Source organism: Phragmites australis, chromosome 4, assembly GCF_958298935.1.
Source record: "Phragmites australis chromosome 4, lpPhrAust1.1, whole genome shotgun sequence".
Taxonomy (NCBI): Eukaryota; Viridiplantae; Streptophyta; class Magnoliopsida; order Poales; family Poaceae; genus Phragmites; species Phragmites australis.
Window position 1 is genome coordinate 33190642 of NC_084924.1, and position 15068 is coordinate 33205709.

Sequence of the window (15068 nt, forward strand, 5' to 3'; positions counted from 1 at the left end):
AAATGCGAACAACATCATCTCCTCCGTGCTCGCCACCGAGTACAAGAGAAGTGTCCCATGGCATCACCACCAGCTACAGTGCGCTCCAGATTGGCAAGTGAGCTGGCTCCGCTGTGTGCTGCTCCGTGAGAGCACGAATGGGTTAACAGGAGCGGGGAGGCGGCCAATTCGCAGATGAGGAGGTGGCCTCACGCGAGATGGGTTGGGGACGAGTGAGGCGGCTTACCGCAAGCGTGGACGGAGATGATGGAGGCTGTCTACAATGATCAAGCGACGATTAGGCGCAGTCAGGGAGGAATTAGTCAGTCTCTGGTGTGCTTGACGCCACTACCTCAGAATCGTTAATTACAGATGATTGTTAAATTTTATCACAGACACATTTAGATTTTGTGTCTACAAAGTATTTGTGATATTGAAATTGTTATAGACAAGTCTAAATAACAACTACGTCTGTAACATAGTTGCACATATGTCAGTTTCGCAAGCCTCACAGACGGATTTTTTTTTTTAAAACCCATCTGTGTGTATGAAGTGTCACTAATGGAGTTTTCTAAAAATTTGTCTATATGAGATGTCACAGGTGGATTTCCTAAAAAAACGTATGTGTAACCCTTTCTCTCTTAGAACTCATTTTACTTCCTGACTGCCATCATGATATGACATACATCACATGTATCGCATATAAATTAACATAAAAATATAGTTCAGAACATACATCATAATCCCATACAAATTAATTAATATAAAAACATAATTCACAACATAAACAGAGAAATAACATCTGAACATGAATCCATAGTGTGTCTTCGAGGATTCAGCTTCAGTAGCACACTTGTGTTTCACCACAATCTCAACAAATGTAATGTCTTTATACATTTTCTCATTGTCAACGAAATCAGACACCATTATGACTAACTCATTCATGGGCTAGAACAAACAATATTACTTTCAAACCTCTTGCCCTTGTTAAGTAAAAGGTGACGGTCCAAATCAGACTTGTAGTTCATGAAAATGTCTTCATTGTGATAATGTAACTCAAATCTTAAACCCAAAAGGAATAAAAACTATTTTATAAATAAAATAAAAACTTCTGCAAAAACTAAATAAGTTATATATGTGTACATGCTTATGAGCATACATATATGGTATGTATATTTATGTGTGTACATATATAGACACGGCGACTCTATTCAGTACCTAAACGCAATGTAGTTTACTGTTACGCCACTCTCAGTTATTGCTGTCACTTTTGCGTCACTCACTAAGTTATGACTAAGAAAATAGTCAGTTATGAAGGCACATATAGTTGAGTTACGATCATATAACAAAAAGTATATAATTACGAAACGTATTGTAGTTTACTGTTGCGTCACCCCAGTTACAATTAAGAAAATAGTTAGTTACGATAACACATACTGTTGAGTTACGATCACATGACAAAAAGTCAGTTATGATTACAACTATACTGCTTTTGAAATCGTAATTGGGGGTATGCGCAGATGTGAACAAGTTACGATCACATGACAAAAAGTATATAATTACGACTAGAAAAAAAATACCGAGTTACGACCATATATATTTATAATAACCGACCTATCTTATTGATCACAAATACACTATTTTTGGGATCGTAACTAGAGGTGGATGCATGGGTGAACTACATTACGTCTAGGCACATAATATATATATATATATATATATATATATATATATATATATGAGCGTGCTCTGCAACGTGGAGACTACAAACATTGATGATCTAAACTATTTGCAATTGATGTGCAATAAAACCCATGTATGGAATATAGAAGAATACTTATTAAGGTGACAAATGCATAATACCCTATTGAAAAAACAACTTATAATATTACAGATAAGTATGATTATGAGCTAAAACCTAGGTATCAATCTACAAATTAGGAATAGTACCATGTTATACCATATGTAATATAAAAAATGATACATAATGTGTTGTCCAAACGTAAAGGAAGCAGAGTGTTAATTATCTTTTTCCATCCTGAAAAGACAGCTTGTAATATTACATATAAGAAAGCATAGTTATCAGAAACATCTTCCAATTGAGAAATAAGGTAAATAGTCAACATGATTCATAATCAGATTTAAAGTAAGGAAGAATGAAAAATGTTGTGTTAGTTCCTCCTCAATCACTATCACACCAATTTTCTCACAAAATTATCTCTAAGAGTGATCGAAGTTTTACTCTGGCCACACCCAGGAAACTGCATCTGGTTACAGTCTACAAGTTAGTAATGATAAAAGGTGCATCTTTTGTTGGGTTTGAGCTTTGTAAGTGTTCATGACATGCGTACAAACAACTTGCACCCAGATGATATATCCAAAGCCTACCTTGATCTTCTCAATGCCTTGCAGTATATATTGCCTATTTTTGTTTCTACTTTGTCATGAAAGCAGAATGACATTGATGGAGAAATAAATTGGATGTGGCGGTTTAGTATTTGTTAATTTAACACATACAATTTGATGGAGGATAATTGGATATTTTGATCCACCAGAATCTGCAACTATAAGAACCATTTTAGTTACTAAGCAAAAAACATGTTCTCTGAGGCACAGGCATGATATTGTTCTTCTTTAAGTAATTCCAGAGCCACCCAAAAGTTTCCTTTCACAATAAGAATTCTAAATATATACTACCAAGGAAGCAAGAACTCTCCTACAATCAGATCAAAATCTTGCTTCTTCACTGTAAGATGCCAAGTCCATCTTCAACTCCCTTAGCCAAAATGGAGACACAAGCAGATCAGATTTACATGCACTAGGGTGAAAGCAATAATGGGTAAGCAGTCTAGCATGAGGGTACCAAAAATGGGAAGCCAAAAGATAGAACAATCAGGTTGGGAAATTTAGTCGAGCATGTGGTGTGCACTGACTGGAAGAGGAACAAGAGACGATGCCAATGACCGTGAGAAATCAGGTGCCAATCCCGCAGCGGCTGCTAGTGTGCAGCACGTTGGACGCAGAGGTTGTTGATATGCTCGGCACTCGCCGTCCGCAACAGCTTAAACCCACGGCTGCTTCACCACATTGTGCAAGAAATTTTCCTATGTGTTCCATTGTGGTTCTACTATCCTCCCCATTAAACTTGACAGAATCAAGAACCTTAAACCCACGGGGATATAGAATCGTATCAAAATAATCAGGATATGTCTTTTGATAAACATGTGCCCTCCCTTTAGGTTCTACCCCAAAGTGCTCCTTCAAAAGACTAGCCATCTCCTCTCTAATTCTCTCACGTCTCATAGGTTGTTCGGCCATGGATCGAATAGGATTTGCACTAGTTTATGGAATGCTTTGTGGAGGCACTACGGGCTGTGTATGTGTAGTATCTGGTGGAGACACATTGAAGTAAGTATCCGGTAATGGATCATAAGGGATGCCGGTACCTTGTGGAGGTATGGGAGGTGTGCTATATGCCACGGTATTGAATGGAACTAGCGGCATGCTTGCTGAAATTTCAGTAGCTCAATTATTAGCTATGTGTGGAACCGAACTAGTTATGCTAGATGAAGTGCTTGGAACCAGAAAAACCAATGATGAAATCTCTAGTTTACTAGTATTCAATGTATTAAACGGAGGTGTCGCCGCATTAGCCAAACCCACATTGGTCCAACTTTGAATCGGCATGTTTTGTTGCATAGGTGTGGGTGTCATAGACTGTGCCAATGAATTAAATGGGACATGCTGAAATTTACCATAGTTATTAGGATTCAAAGTGCTAGCATCAAATGATAAAGGCTATTTCAATGGGTCCTTAATGCTTTGCATGTTGTCCTTAATGCTTTGCACATCAAAAGCTATAGAATCACAACATCTATTAAGAGATTGATTTAAACCCTGAGCTAAAGTATTAATTTTATTACTCACTGCAGCTCCTAAGGCCTGATCAACTGTATGCACAAAGTATTCTTGTAAAGCATGGGGAACATCACTTACATTGGGCTTTACCTGAACTTGGTTGGTAGGCGTTGGAGAGTATTGTTTCTTGAACACGCCTTGTCGAGTCTTCACATAGCGCGAAAGGAGCTGTTGTCGATGTCGTTCCATATCGGCGTCGAGCGCCAAATGCGCCTCTTCTGGCAACTCATCGTAGGACGCCGTTATGATGTTGTCTTTGTTGATTTCCGAAGTAGACATGGCTAGGGTTTCAGAATTTGGCCAAGAGGTAGCCGAAAAAACTTTGTCCCCAGTAGAGTCGTCAATTTGTGTTGGCTCGGAATTGGGCAACACCTCGCCAACACGGGTCTGTCAATGATACTTGTCGCTTTTCACAGCAACGTGCGACTTGTTTACAAACAAACAGACAAAGGTTTCGACCGGCAATCTTGGGGGTCGCCACCCAGATGATTTACGAGCAAATCGAAAAAGAACTACCACCTCAACCATAGGGATTCGAAATAGAAGCGAAGAACTAGCGCTAAATTCCAGGAAAGTAAAGGCAAAACGAAAAGTAGATGCTATAGATGCGATTGACTGATGGATATGCAATCGGCCTCCACCCCTTGACCCTAGGGAATCAAAGTAGGACTCTATTCCAACCCTAAACACACCCTGTTTGGCCAAAATCGTGAAAGAGATCGAACAAATCCACGAATCCACTTCGATTCGGTTTCGAACTGAATAACGGATGGTTCGGCGAGAACAAACTCCAGAACACCGGACCATCCGACGAGTTCACTCGGCTGAAACTGTAAGACTCGGTCTTACACACACCGGATATTCCGACATCACATTTATACTCACCGGAGTATGTCACCGAACCGATATTTGCAGAGAGTAACTTTTGACAAGAGAGCACACCTTCCCTCACCGGATGCTCCGGTGTACACCAGACACCCTCACCAGACTAATATTTACAGAGAACAAATTTTTTGCAAATTTTTCTTTTGAACGCACGGGATGATTCGGCGATCATTAAAGATCTCATCGGACAATTTTCACCAGAGAACATTTTTTCGGCTAAAAACCATCTTCTTCTCACCGGATAGTCCGGTGATCCCCCGGAATCTCCACCGGACCATTTCTTCCAGATAGCAAGTATTCGGCGCAAATTGACCATCTACATACCGAATAGTCCGGTGTTTTCACTGGATCATTCGCCAAACTATTTTATACATAGAGCATGAATTGCTGCATCAAATTCTCATCCCATTCTCTGGATAGTCTGTCGTTCAATGAGCCCCTCACGAAACTATTTTTTTCCAAAAAGCATGTCTTCTGGCCGAAATCGAACTACAAGCACCGGATAGTCTTGCGATGACACGACATTGATCACCAGACTATCCGTTGTATACAAAAAATCTGGCCATGACATTTTTTGCTATCAACACATACACATGAGTAGGTCAGTTTCGATCTATGAAAAAGTAAAGAGGACGATAGAAGAACAAAGGAAGTCATGGACACATGGGATTATGGGATACAGAAGGTGGCTATGGCAAGTGTGCTAGAGCAGGGTTGGACACTACTACAGAACAATATATTATTGTTGGCTCTAAAACCCCTTTTACCGCTGGTTTTAGAGCCGGTAGTGGTTAACGGGCAGTGATAGTTCTCGACTATCACTGTCGGTTCGAGGACTATCACTACCAGACAGCAGTGATGCCTGTGGTATCACTATCGGATGGTGGTTTTGGCAAGCAGTGATGGTGGTTTTTCCTCTCCTCTCTATCCTCCCCGTCTCTCTCCTTCCTCTGTCTATCTCCCTCTAAATATCTCTATCTCTCTCCTCTCTGTCCTCCCTCTCTCTCTCCTCAATCTCCCCGTATCTCTCTCAATACAGACATCCAATAAGCTACATTTAATGTAAATCAACAATAAAGATATATTATTAATACATAGTAATTCTGAAGGTTTTCCCATGTCGATGGCACAATCGGTTCATGAAATTCACTATTTGGGTTGATAACATATTCCAGAAAGAACCCGACAATCTGTTCTTAAAGGGCATATATTTCTGCAGGTTCTAATTCATTAAAAATCAACCATAAATATGCCTTAATATCATTGGAGTTCTTATATTGGAGATTGCTAATTAATTAAAATATAAAAAAATATAATTGGAGTTTGCTAAATACCTTAATACCATGGCTAAATTTTCTAATTCATTAAAAACAAAAATAAATATATTCATACATATAGCTAATGCAAATCAATAATAAAGACACTCTCCACCATAAGCTACTAATTCAAGCTTCCATATCATAAATGAGGTATAATTGCATCTACATTGTCTCAAAACATCATGGCCATAGGTTCATCTCCATCATTTCAAAATCTAGAGCAATTTAGCAAATAAAATTCAACTAAAAATGGATTGGAGATGAAGTTACATATCTTGAAACACCTAAGGCATGAGGATTCCTCAAAATTTTGAAGCTACCAAGAACTTGGTGACCAAAATAGCCACCACCGAGCAAGAACAGAGCTCCTCTCTGTTGTGCTTGGGAAAAGAGAGGGCGATTTTTATATAGCCAAGACATCACTGCCAGTTCTTATAACCAGCCGACAGTGATGCCCTGGTATCACTGTCGGACAGTGGCTTAAGCCGATTATGATGAGGGAGCTGGGCATCACTGCCGTCTTAAGCCATCGGTCGGTAGTGATGACCCTTATCACTGCCATTTCATGAGTCTTCCCGTGCGGCTTATGAACTGGTAGTGATGTCCCATCACTGCTGGCCTATTAGGAGCCGATAGTGATGGGCCGGCATAAAAGGCTAGTTCTGTAGTAGTGGGAGGACAAGCATTAGATCAATCTTTTCAATGGCACATACCTCAACTTGGATATGGCAGAGCAATCCGCTCCACCCATCGATGATCGATACATGAAAACAAAAGGAGTGGACTACAAATGATTTATCCACTGCAATATCATCTTAATGTTCATGTATTGACTAGAGCTAACCTTCAAACAGTGGCGGAGTTAGAATTTCATCGTCAGGTGTACCCATCATTGCTAGAGCCCACAGGGATGAGGCGGCCTGACAGTCACACGTGCATGCTCGCCACCACCCAGCTTGTGCGAGCAAGCCTGCTACCGCCAATCGCTAGAGTCCAATGGGATGAGGCGGCCCACCTGCCGCTGCCACTTGCCAGAGCTCAGAGGGATGAGGGTTAGACTCGATTGTAATAGGTTGATTTGGGCTTGGATTTGGCAGTAGTCTTCTCAATTGTCAATTATAATGGACTTAGGTGAGCTACATAGTTATGGCTTTTTAGCCAAAATCTAGGGTAGTTTTGAGCTTACCTGAATTGCCTTTTGGATCCGTTCATATTCCCCAAAAGCTTAAGCTGATAAGAAAATTGAGCATGGAGAGGCAGGTAGGCTTGGATGAGCTTGTCGTGGATGGTGAGAGGAGTAGACAAGGCAAATGAGGGACATGTGCACCACACGACATAGAGAGATAATATCTGGACGGGTGAATGCCAGCAGCTCAGAAGAGGACAAAATCTTAGTTTTTATTGTGAGAAATCAAGTTGAAATGTGTCTTGGTTTATATGTGATAAGTGATTGATAATAGTGTTAATTTGGTTTAATGATTTTTAGATTGTATGCGTATGGTTATTACTGTAATTATGATCCTAACTAACCAAAGTTATAGAGAAAATATAGTTGGCATGTTTGTCTCTGAGTCTAGGAAAATTGTACACGCCGGATGGTCCGATGCCTGAGATTTTGAACACGTCGGATGGTCCGGCATTCAGACGGAGTACACGTCGGAGCATTTCAAACTAGAGGCAGAAAAAGAAGTTTATGCCGGATGGCCCGGCGATGGGTAGTAGTACACGCCAAAGAATTTCTTCTAGAGAGGTTGAAAATTGGCTCTGGTGAACTTGTACTCGCCGGATGGTCCAACACTGGAAGGAATGAATGCAGGAGGTTTCGCTGGACTAGTTCTTCCAGAGAAGTTTACAAAATGGTGGTTCAGTGGAGTTGCACACGCCGGATGGTCTGGTAATAAAATGATGTACACGTCGGACTGATTTTTTGTAGAAAGATTATAGACAACTTGGTTAAGGACATTATACACGCCGGATGGTCCGACACTCAGGAGGAGTGAACACCAGATCATCCGGCGTTCACAATTTTTTAGAGATGTGTCATTTATGTAGGGATTTTGATTTTGACTAACTTGTGATGGAGTTAAATGTATTTGAAGTATATGTTTGCTTGTCTTATGGTGTGTAGGTTATGGATGCAACTTGGCAGCCGACGGTGGGAAGATCGGGGTTAAGCAGGGAGCTTGGTGCCGAATGATGAGTCGGGCAGAGTCAAGGGTCATCCTAGCTGTTAATGTGGAAGCCAAGCAAAGTTTGAGAAGGTGGATGAAGACAGCATGTTGGCAAAGTCAAGCGAAGGGGATGCCGGTGCAAGTGACAATATGGCCCAAGGGATCGAGAGTAAGAGAGACTTACAGATGGTTAAGATCGCAAGATGGAGGAGATGCATCGACATTGGAAGACTTGCTTAAGTTGTAAGCAAGTGGCTGTGAGTCATACTTTGAGAAGTATGAAAGTTGGTTTTCCGGTTTGGCCGCAAAAAACATAGGAGGATGAAGTGCACGTGGCATCATCGCAAAGCTTTCGTCGAGGAGAGGTTAGTCATGAAGACACCACGGCCATCCGATGGACGAAAAAAAATTCGAACGAAACTACCTCTGATGGTAGGTGAGAGTGCATTGTAAGTGAATGACAATTTAGGGACAGGATTGCTTAAGGGTTAAACAAGCCCACTAAGCCTATAAATAGAGGGGTATGGCTGGTAGAAACACTTAAGCCTTTGAGAGTTTTTTTAGAGTTGGAGAGAGAGGAATGTTTAGCCTATGTTTAGATGAGAGCTTTTATGAAAAAAAATACTTCGTAATCTACCAAAGAGGACGTTCCTCTGAGCTCAATGAAAAGTGTTTTTGCATTTGCTATAGTTCATCTCCTTCTAGTCTTCTAATTTTGGTTCCCGTATTTTAGTGCAAGTTTTTAGTGTTTTTTTATTTATTTTCGTTTTTCTTTAGAGCTGCTCCTTTTGGTCTTATAAGAGGTCTTATTCTTGTTGATGGAGAGCTAATATTCTTTTATAAATTGGTCTTGAACCATCCTAACTCTCTGGATCTATTAACTTGAAGAATCTCTTTTTTCGGTGGCTAGTTCTCTTATGTTTAGAAGTTTTTCTTCAAGTTGATTGCTTTATTACGCTATGACTCTTAATATGGCTTTAAATAGGGCATTGGTTTTGGAAGTCTTACAATCTGTTTTTTTCTCTCTTGCTTCTGTATGTGATTTTGAGATGCGTTTGGTTTAAGAATAGGAGAATGCTATTAATTTCATAAAAAAATATTTAAACACTTATTCACTCCCTCTAGTCACTAATCTTGATCCTACGTACAGGTATATCCAAATTCAGTTTACTGACAATTTGAACTCAACTCAAGACATGATATATAGAGATGCTGGCCGGTGTGTCAGGGTTGTTGTGTTTACCGTGTCATATTGCTCAAGGGGACGTTGATGATGAAATCTATTTGTCGTGGGCCAGCAGTAAGTTCCATGCTTGATTTGATCAACTTCTACTATGCATGTAGAAGCCCATCATTAGCTATTAGAAATAATCCATGCTGATCGATGAATCCACACTTGGCCGTCATTTGGCATGGAAAAAGCCATATATGCTGCAAACACCCGTTCCCTACTCTTCAAACTATCAAAGCATATTACACTATTGTTATTGTTTTATATTACCTTTGAAGGTGCAATTTGAACTTTTGAACCTCGATTTACTTCGTAATTGTCAAAACATGCATGGAGCCGTAGAGATCATTCCTGTACATTTTGCTCGTTCGTTGCCCTCCCTTGCTGTCGATGAAAAAGGTTCAGATCCGTAGAGTCGTTCCTTCTGATCGTAAGATCACTTTGCGTGTTTCGTCTCTCAAACAACACCCTAATCGCATTATTAAACGAGAAAAGGGGAACTTCCACAATCAAATGATTGTTCTTGGTCCGTCAGACCATGAGAAAACAGTTTGCTACTTATCCCAACCAGTATGCGTGCACTTGTTAACACTACGGAAAAAATAAATAAAGAAGATATAAAATTAGTGACGAGTTGTAACATGATCTATTATTTATGATAATAGTAACAGATCGTAATATGATCCGTCACTTATGAGTGGTGTAATATGACCCATCACTTATGATAAGTAATAAGTGATGGGACACATTTGACTCGTCACTTATGATTGACCTAAGGTGGGTACTCATAAGTGACGGGTTAAATTGTGACCCGTCACTTATGATCTGACATCAGTAACATGTCATGCTGTGACCCGTAACTAATGATAATAGTCATAGATACTTAGTTTACTAATATTTTTTATTTTTCTTTTATTTTTTTCTTATTTTTATCATCTAAGCAGTATTAGAATAGGAAATATATATAATTTCTACTTAAATTTGATGTAAGGGGTGGCGGCTATGGACACAAATGTATGTTCTAAAAATGGTGTAGAAACTTCGAAGGGCGAGAACTCAATCTTTCAAGCCGTCTTTGACCTTGAAAAATACACTGAACCTGACAAAGTGGGGAGAGAACGGATGTAACTTTTTCTGTAGATGTCCGTAGAGTAAAAAAATTCAAAATCAAATTTTATATGCAAAAGTTATGCTCGTTTTATTAGATGCACTTCGGGACACATATCAAATTACGATCATTTGCATGAGATATTCAAAAATTCATAAAATATTAATACAATTTTATAAGTAAATTATAACCGGTCACCTATCAAATTTCATATGTAAATATTAATACATATTTTATATGTAAATATTAATACAAATTTTATATGTAAAATAAAAAATCAGTCATTAATGATGGGTCAAAATTACGACCCGTCACCTATAACCTTCATAAGTGACGGGTCATTATGACCTTAGGCAAAAAGGTAAAAGGATAAAATATCTGATGTCCATCAAAAAATATGATAGCTAGGGTGGTAACACGCGCGCGCGAGGGAAGGTGGCGGGTTCGACTCCTGCTTGACGCAAAAACTAAAAATAGTGCTGAAAAAATAGAAGTGACCCGTGGCCAGTAGTAATAGGTATGCGTTGGAATGGCTTAGATGAATTTTTTTTTTTTTGACTTTTTTCTATCAAAAAACGCGAAAAACGTAAATCAGTCATAAGTAACGGGTCAGGTTAAGTTTTGACCCATCACCAATGACCTTATTGGTGACGGATCCTTACCCATAATAATTATGACCCGTCACTTTTGAGTTTTTTCATGTAGTGTAAAACCAATAATATTGCGATGGGTGCTGAAGATTTTTACGATATAAAATAATTTATTAGGTGAAACACATGTAAAATAACATCATGTATCATTGTAGCTGGTTCATGCATACTTATAAAAAACAAAATAATAAAAATCAATTAAACATGTCCTATGACTATAAAATTCCTCATGTAAGTCCTTAACCCATGCTGAATTACCATGAAAATATATAATTGAGTGCACCAACAATTCAACATAATATATAGTGCACAAACTTTAAGCGTGCCATGGAAATAGCATGCTTGAGATGAGATTCACGTCACTGAAAAATGGAACACAAATATATGATTCAAACAAATAAAAGTACATGTAAAACAATGACCTAGTGAGCATCAAACAAATATAAGATAGACAACATTAACGAGCAGCAGGTCGCACAACCTACCACGTTGCCTTTCACGTGTCCACTACTTCCTTTCCACCAGCATCCTTCTTCCTCCTTTCCAATGGCACCCCTCCACCACAACCTTCATCCCACCCATCAGTCGTCGCCTCGATTCCATCCTCCCATAACCTCTCATCGGCCTGACACCACCTGTCGAGACAACATCGCCTTTTGCCTAGTCAGCTCGCCCACAGCCCACAGGGAAGAGAAAGTAACCCTGGAACGTGAAAACCTTGGCACCCTAACCTCAAGTTTAGTGCTCCTGTACTCCAACGGCTATGTCACACTAATGTTGTGGGTCGCTTCAGCGTGATCCATCGTCTAATAGAGTTTCTCATATAAGATACAATTTATCATAGAACACAAGAAAAATACATGCCTACTTACTGAGCTGAATCTTCCGATATTTTTCAATCGTTGAGGAATTATCCAATTTTTTATGAAGCCAAATTTTAGGAAGCCAATGAGTAAGCCAAAACCCTCTCAAACCTGGCTACACATGCAGGATGCACCTCAATCTTTTTTTGTCGATTACAGGTTACATAGGGTTGACAAAGGCTAGAATACCCTAAATCAAGACATCCGACCCTAACAACAAATGACAACAATAACAAAGAAAAATGTCGGAGAAAATTTTGTAGGCTTCGTTGGTAGAACAATGGTTAGTGAATGTAAGTGATATGATGCAGAGTGTTTATTTAGGAATTACCTTCCAAATCAATGGCATGTTCTTTTTCCAACTTTTCTACTGACCGAACATTGTGAAAATACTTTATATATATTTCCCATTCCATCCTCAAAGGTTTTGAGGAAATGACAATAATGCAAAATATTTCCTTGCTTTGTCTCTGCATCATGTTTGACTGGACCACAAAAATGCTCAGCTAATGAATTAAAGGTGATTTCACAGTAAGTACGAATGTAGAATTTCACATCCATCGCAGGTATTGCATGCTCTGACCTTTAAAAACAAAAACAGGTCACATTATAGCACCAAATTTTATGAAGCATGTACCGCTATGTTAACGAACTTACAGATAACCAATAAAAAACAAATTTGTGATGCTGATCAAGCTCTTAGAACAGAAAACACAATTTAAGATTTGTTGAACAGGCTGGCCACAGACTCGTGATTCTAAATTCGATAACCAATAGCAAGAGGACATGAACTGCCCTATCGCAGTTGGGGTGATGAGAAGCTCCATTACCAAGACACATTATGAACTGCATATTGCAGTCAAGAAAACAATGGGGAAGAGAAGGGGGAAATGTCATTTGTAAGCATTGCACAAAGATGCACTTTCACAACCAACGAATAAAAATGAAAACACATAGTATAACAGTCATTTATGCTTAAACAAGTGGGCTGCTATTTTGGATGTCATCTGCTGAAGAAATTATGTTTGTGTGTGTTTTGTACCATGTAATGGCAGTACCTCATGCCACAGATCAACTGCAGGAAGAAATACCGGGCCTGCACTAAGCAGAAAAAAATAAGTACCATTCTTTCACCAAAATATTAACATACACTCAGGACTAAACTACGAGACCTCATCCTCACTAAACTGCCCACGATCACAGATTCGACCAAAGAGCTCCCCGCCTGCTGCAAACTCCATCACAATCATAAGGTGTGTTGATGTAAGTATCACAATTTATTCCCAAAACAATTAATACCATGTGATTCAAAAAAGGACAAGAGAAGACTACTGAAGCTAACAGGGTGAAGGCACAATCTGATTTTTTCGTCCATTTAAGCTTGACTACAATTCAAACAGACATTTTTTAACCTTTAAAATTTTGAGATTTTGCATGAATGATCGCCATAGAAAGCATAACAAGTATCTAAAGCGCATGCGTACGTGACACTAAAATGCATACCTAATTCGTAAGAAACACTAGGGGAATAGCTAGAACGAAAAAAAGGGAGAAAGGATGATGGAAAGTAGCAAAAGTTGCCACAGAATTAAACAACACCAATCAAAATATTCCCTCACTATATGCAGTTAAGAGGAATCAATGAAGTGTCAAACTAAACTACAGAATATATTTTCAAATAAATCTTTTATCTGCCACCCTTTAAAACTGCTCCCTAACACTAAAATGGCACCAAACAACATGTGATAAAAAAAGGCTAAGGAAAATGGTCAAAAGTGCAAACGTTTTGGTCCACATCGACGAACCTTCTTGAATCTAATGATGTTGGGGTGGCACAGTGAGGGGTGGTTGATCATCTCCATATACACATTCTCATCAATCTACACAATACAGATCCTCCAAACCAACAAAATTAGAATCGCGGTGCAATCCACCCAGACCTAGTGATTAATTCACCTCCAGCCAAGCAAGCCGTAACAAAAAAGCTTCAAAAAAAAAAAGAACCCGGTGGCCACGCTCGAATCAATTGACGACAGCGAGCTCTTGGGTCTCGCGGTTGCGCATCAGCCGCATCAACCAGGAAGTTGCCCAATCCGATGTCCTGCACCGCCTCGTACTTCTCCATACCTACCTCATCTGCCTCCGCACCCCACCCCCGGGCTAGCCACGGCTCATGGGCCCCATGCTTCCCCTCGGCCTGTGCAAGCATAGTCGGGACCTCTTGGTCACCTCGTCGCTTACTGAGATCGGAGGCGTCGTGTAGCAGCTCAAAGCAATTATCGCGAGAGAATCATGTGTTGTTCGAAGTGAAATGAGATGAATTATCGAATGGAAGGAGACGTCATCTAGTATAGAAGGCATATAATGGGTGATTGATAGTATTTTTGGAAGGAAAACGGGTTCAACTTGTCGAGGGTTAATCCCTGACAATGATTTCGGGATGTACCGGTCGAAGGGCACGTGAACAACGCTTAAGGTGTGCTTTCGTCGGTGTGTGTGTGTTGAACTCAAGAACATCGGGGTTATCGAGGTTCAGGCCTCCTGAAGGATAATAGCCCTCCGTCTTGTGTATTTTTTTTATGAGTGCTTGTGAATTGGTTACCGATCCCTCTTTACAAACCAAGTCCTCCTCTCTTTATATACCAGAGAGAAGGAGAACTTACAAGTGGGCTCCAATTAGCAGACCCATGCCTAGCTATATATTCTACTCTTGGATTATATCCTAGAGAATTGGGTGAGCCTAACTTGCCTTGAGAGCTTTGAGTGCCTATCCCAACCGTGGAACGCCTCCACACCTGCCTCCTCTAGCCGCCCAACCTATCCCATCATCGTGTGCCATAAGATCATCTGACAAGCTGTCCTATCCCTACACCCCGCGAGTCTACCTACAAAACCGTCCACTTGCCTGGTCGTTCTGCAGACCCTGTATCATCAGTCGTGCAGT

At 39.9% G+C, this 15068-nt stretch overlaps 1 pseudogene; it reads right to left on the reverse strand.

The window, feature by feature from the left end:
* Positions 1-12650: 12650 nt before the first annotated feature.
* LOC133914737 (serine/threonine-protein kinase SAPK4-like) lies at positions 12651-14249 on the reverse strand (annotated as a pseudogene).
* Positions 14250-15068: the final 819 nt, after the last annotated feature.